This window comes from Macadamia integrifolia, unplaced genomic scaffold, assembly GCF_013358625.1.
Source record: "Macadamia integrifolia cultivar HAES 741 unplaced genomic scaffold, SCU_Mint_v3 scaffold1481, whole genome shotgun sequence".
NCBI lineage: Eukaryota > Viridiplantae > Streptophyta > Magnoliopsida > Proteales > Proteaceae > Macadamia > Macadamia integrifolia.
Window position 1 is genome coordinate 1 of NW_024868222.1, and position 6,018 is coordinate 6,018.

The 6,018-nt window shown below is 34.6% G+C and overlaps 1 pseudogene; it reads right to left on the reverse strand.

The window, feature by feature from the left end:
- Positions 1–3,967: 3,967 nt before the first annotated feature.
- Positions 3,968–5,655, reverse strand: LOC122063865 (annotated as a pseudogene).
- Between the last annotated feature and the right edge of the window lie 363 nt (positions 5,656–6,018).

Below are 6,018 nucleotides of genomic sequence, written 5' to 3' on the forward strand. Positions count from 1 at the left end.
TTTTTTTTTTTTTTTTTTGATTAAGTCTTTTTTCAATATAATTTCTATTTGTACAACATTTCAGGAAATAATCTAATTATTGGCCCTTTCTGTTTAATCGATTTCCTTTTGTTGTCCATAAAATTAATGTTTTCAGTCCTTAAGTTTTAGGGTAATCTATATGACATGTTTCTATATCAATGAAAGATGTTGAGGATTAACAAATCATATTTCATAAAGATCCTAAAAGATTATTCTCATGATGAAATGACTTTTGAATAACATTCTTAATATAATTTAGTTATACTCATTTCTTTTTAATCAATTTATTTTTGTTGGGTTTAATACTTACTGTATTGGTCCATGAAATTAACTTTTTGAGCCACCGATTTCAAATTCACCCTATCTCAATGTATACTCATTTTAGCACATTCAACCTTATTCGATTTTTTCTCATTCCTATTGATTGTTATTTTCAATCAATCGAAGTCAGTTTAACCTAAACATTTCAGCCTCCAGATTATCTACTTCAAACCTTAATAAAGTTATAAGATTTGTTAAGCCTTGACGTATCAAGTCACATTCTGAGATTCGTATTACCTGAATCTTTTTACTGCATTTAGGGGATGCATGCTCATATGATGTGGGATCTTAGGTGTGTGGGATCGAGTTTGACTAATGGTAAGGCTTTGGCATAAGTCATTTCATTGTCTCTCACTACCATAGTTCTAAAAAATTGAACGAAATGGTTGACATCGGTTGGATTGACTATTGGAAATAACCTCTCCTATCATGCACTCTCCAATTTCCTGCTTTTTTGAAGTTTTATAAATTAGTAATTTTTATTTGCATAAAATTTAACATATGAGCAATGGACCTAATAGTCTATCTCTCCATAAAATTTGACCTCCAAATATGTCAAACTGGCCAATTTAGGTCCTTATAAATGAGGTCATTTAAATAAATATGAAGAGACTTTTTTCTCATAATAATATCTTAAAGAGGGGTCCTTTTGCCCATCCCAATGATTATTGGCGGGGCCAGTAGCCATGGATTGGCCCCAGCCCCAGCCCCACATCCCTTCACCCATGCCTAAAAAAAAAACAAAAGAGTTGACCCTTATTTTATTTAATTAAAAAAGCTATTATACAAATCGATATGAGATAAAATATAAACACATGCACTGGGGCAGTTTTTTTTATAAGAAAACTATGCATATATTGCAAGAAAAAATGAAAAAGAAAATATAGTGATATTTTAGGCAATCGTAGCAATATTGTATTATAAACATTTGATTTTTACGGAATATCTAGCAAGTATTTCCCCCCTCCCAAAAAAAAAAAAATATTCAAACAATAAACCAATTTTATAACCCTAAAACGAAAAAATATGTTAGTCCACTTGGATGATCTGAATTTCCTAAGTCCTAACCCATAAAAATCTATATGTAGAAAAAGTCACATTCTTTGAATGATAAATACCTGATTGTGTCGATTACAAGGTGATTTTTTTATTTGAATTTTTTAAGATCCAAAATTCAACTAATTGAATGATTCAATTGAAGAAAAAATTAATCTGCAGTTTGGCTTCTTCAATTGAGAATAAGTAATGGGTTTAAATGGAGTTGAAAAGCAAAAGATGATCTTATGTAACCCTCCTAGATCTATACCGAGAAAAACCTGATTGTATCGATTACAAGGTGATTTTTATATTTGAATTTTTGAATGATTTCAGCTGATACTAAATGGTATATTTCGATATTGGTAATTACTGTAATATATCCGATGCATATCAATATCATATCAGTTGTGTATCAACCTCTCATGTTGTGGTTGGGTACTTGGGTATGTAGAGAAGCTCATCTCAAACAGACAAAAGAACACTTGCACTATCAATTTACAAAACTAAACATGCATGTTAAATTAATCATGTGGCCCATATCATACCCTTATACTAGTCAATGCTTGGTAAAGCTATGCGTTTCTAACTTTATTATTTTAACCAATTTTTCGTAGAAAAAAGGCATTTTAACCATTTTTTGCCTTTATTTTTTGTGTAAAAGTAAAATTTGAATTGAACGAAGAAATATGATTCATATCAAGGAAAAAACTATGACTGAGTTGTTATAGTGTATTTTACCAAAAAAACCCAAAAGTTTTTTAATGGGGATTCATTTATTATGAGGCTTGAGATGCCCACAACGGAATCGAGAGGGTATTTTGGGAAGGTACTAAAACTCTGTAGGATTTATGAACACTAGGATTAAGTGTGTCAATTTGGTATCAATATCGAAATCATACCAAAGATGACTCGGTACGATTTTGATATGATAAAATGGTTTTTTTTTTTTTTTTTTTTTTTTTTGTACGGTTTGATATTGATATTTAAGACAAAACCATTCAATATATATTGAATCATAAAGAATTACCGAAATCATAGTATAGTGAAATATCAAAACTGTGCCAAATATCGTATTGAAATATTGAATTACTGACTATACTGTATTCGTACCAAATAAAACCATATTTATAACGAAAAAAAATTGTCTACTCTTGGTCTTCTGTACTGTACCAAATACTAGATACCATATCAGTTGACACCCTTATGCTAGGATGGTGAAATCATTAATAAACGGTTCGATTTTAGTTTTAAGAAGTGAACTCATTTAAATCATTGGTTTTGAACTGTTTAAATTGACTCGAACCCGTGTGCCCTTGAACCGATTATACAGACTAACCGGATTAAAAAATTAGCTAGTTTGGCATTCTATATGTACTCTCTATTGTTTGAAATTGTTTTTAGGAAGAAAATTTTCTATCAGAAGTGTAACTTCAGTGCCTGCACTTGTGCCCTTCTCTGTCTCTCTCTCTGTCTCCTGATCCTTGTAATATGAGATCCCTGCCCCCACCCAATAGATTGAACAAAAAGGAGCACATTGATTTGGTCTTGCTTAGGCGTCGGAGCTGCACTCTCATACAGGGAACACTTCACCCTATTTTTATTTCTCAAGTCACAGTTTGGGCCTAGATTCCGTGGCTAGCTCAGCAACATCTTAATAGGCTCGTTCCCAATTGGACTCAATTTTGTGAACTTGAAATCGGCAACAAAAGAAAAATTAAAACTAATAAAAACCATTTAAAATTTGTTTGACTAGAAATTATTTGAAACCATTTAACTTGTTTAACTTTGGACATTGGAATCGTTAAATTATCAATTCGATTATTGTTTTTACCCATCATATTTGAAATGGATCAAAACCGAATCTATTAACACCCTTAAATATGAAATAACAAATAAACAAATAAACCCAAGCCACTGAGAATATGTATCACCTTCCAGTTGAGAGAAAGTATATATAACAAAGTGATTCCATGACATTTACTAAAAAAAAAGAAAAAAGAAAAAAAAATAACAAAGAAAAAAGAAAAAAGAAAAAAGTGATTTCATGACAATTACCCAAAAAAAGAAAAAATTATAATGATTCCATGACAAAGATAATATTTATATATCACACTCAAGTCTCAATATGCATGCAATCACTAAAACTATTTTTCTAATTTTTTTTTTTAATAGAAACTACTTTTTTAAGGTAAAGGAAATCAACATCGAATTGGCATAAGATGGGTCAAATTCATGGTTTTAGTGCATGGTATTGTTAATGACCCAATTTATGTAATTGTGGGGTCAATATGGACCAGCGAAACTAGTCAGGCCAAAGGCATCGATATCCATTTTTAGCCAAAAATAAAATGCATGATATCGGATCAAGTATCAAGTCACCTTTAAAATTGATCATACAATACCGATACAATATAAGCATGAGTGGATTGCATCAGGTATGTTTACCTCTGATTTTTGTTAAAAAAATATTTTTGATTGTTTTACCCCTTTTTCGTATTGTTTCATCGATAGGGTATTGACACTGTATTAATGTTAGTGGCTAATGATATCGATATAGATCGACGAAGATACGGATACTATTTGAAGATTTTTTTTTTGGTTTAATCTACTTCAATTTATTTTAATTTTTGCCCATATCATAAGCACAATATCCAAAGATCTCGTGCAGGGGACAAATAATTTCTTCAATTTCTTCAATTTCTTCTTAGGCCTTCCCCCATTCTTCCTTTTCAAGTTCTTTTATCTTCTATACAGTATTATACAATCGTACATTCAGAGATAGAATCTCTAATCCCAAAGAAAAAATGAAAAAAAGAAAAGAAAAGAAAAGTGAGCCGCTGCCTGGAATGGCAAAGCCCATTAAACAAAGCTTTATGTGGAATAATAATTATGCTCTCCCACCTGCTTTTGGCATTCTTCTGTTTGGATTGCTTCGTGCGTGTGCGTGCAGGTTGTCGCGTTGTTTTCCTTCACAAAGTTCATCTCAACTCATGACTCTGAATAGGCGAGTCCTGACCGGGTTGAGCTATTGTGCTTTAATTGAAGGACACTTCGGCTAAAACCTCTCTTACCAACATCTTCCCTCTTGAATGATCCACTCAAATGTCTACTTGATGTGTTGTGCATATTATCGTGGCCGTCCGTGTCATTGTTCTCCGTTTTCGCCGTGAAAAAATGCTTTCGAGAAGGCTCTGCCACACCGGATATCGAATTTGTCTCACCACATAGGTCTCTAATACTCTAACTATCTCTGCCATCGAAAGACGACACTCATCATTGGATGATAAACAACATGCAACAATGTTGAGGAGGCAACGTATCGTGCCCTCCATGTTACCGGGTAATGCGACCCTTGTATCGCATACCTCGAAACCTCCTCGATTTCCATTGATCAACGGCAATGCCCAGTCAACAATAGAAGCCGGATCTCGCCCGGCTTTGATTGCTCGCCTACAGCTTACGATTTCTAGTAATACAACCCCAAAGCTTAAGATATCAGTTCTTGTACTCAGTTTTCCTGGTGTAGTGTAACAAGGGTCTAAGTAACCGATTGTACCAGCTGGTTGACTCAGTGAGTGAACTCTCTGAGTTGACTCTCTTTGACTGACTGCTAGGCCGAAGTCTGCCAACTTGGCATTCCAATTGCAATCGAACAAAATGTTGGCTGACTTGATGTCCCTGTGAATGATAGAGGGCCTGGACTCATGGAGTGTCTGCACAGCTCGGGCGACTTGTAGAGCCACATGTAAGCGTTTCGACTAGTTTGGAGGGGTAGACAGGTTGTGGAGCGAGTCATGAAGAGATCCATTAGGCATGAACTCCATAACAAGGAGTTTCTTCTGAGTCGAGCCTTCATAACTCACTCCAACCAGGTTTACAAGGTAAGGGCTTCTATGTAGAGAAGAAAGAACCTGAATCTCGTTATCTAGTTTGGAGTTGTCTTGAAGGATTTGAAGACCGATCGAAGGCTTCTTAATCGCGATTAGCTTGCCACCTCCTAGAATATCTTTGTAGACACATCCATGGCTTCCTTTCCCAACAAGCACCGATAGGGAGAAGTTGTCGGTGCCACTTAGAGCTCATGGTATTCGAATTCTTCCATTCTTGAAGCTCTTGTTCTAACTTCTACCTTCTAGCTTGTTGTGTTGTTCTTATTCTCTTGGAAGTCAGATGGATGGAAGGAAGCTTTCTTTGAGATATGGTATTGATCAAGTTGAGGTCATTTCATGCCTGTCCATACCTCTCTTGTGGAAGAGGGAGGGATAGTGCGTCTGAGTCCAAAACTTTGAAGTCAAAGTGAAGGCTTTGATGGGTGTGTACTACCCATAAAGAATAAGAATAAAGGAGCTTTAAGAGGGCTCAGCTTACAAAACAAAAGCTGAAAAATGAATTTTTTTTTTTGAGAAAAGCAAGGAACGGTAAGCAAAAAGTAAAGGGTCTTAGCCTTACAGATCAGATGGGATTAGAATGAGATGCTCCATAGCTGGTTGTTGGGTCCCCACAGCCCCACCAAGTTTATGTGTTTTTTTTTCTTTGGTTATAGAACTTAATGTGTATTCTTTTTGGTATTTAAGGGAACAGAACTGTTGTCATAGGTCCACCAAATGCAGATAATATGAGTCGGGCAGAGGTTTTTCT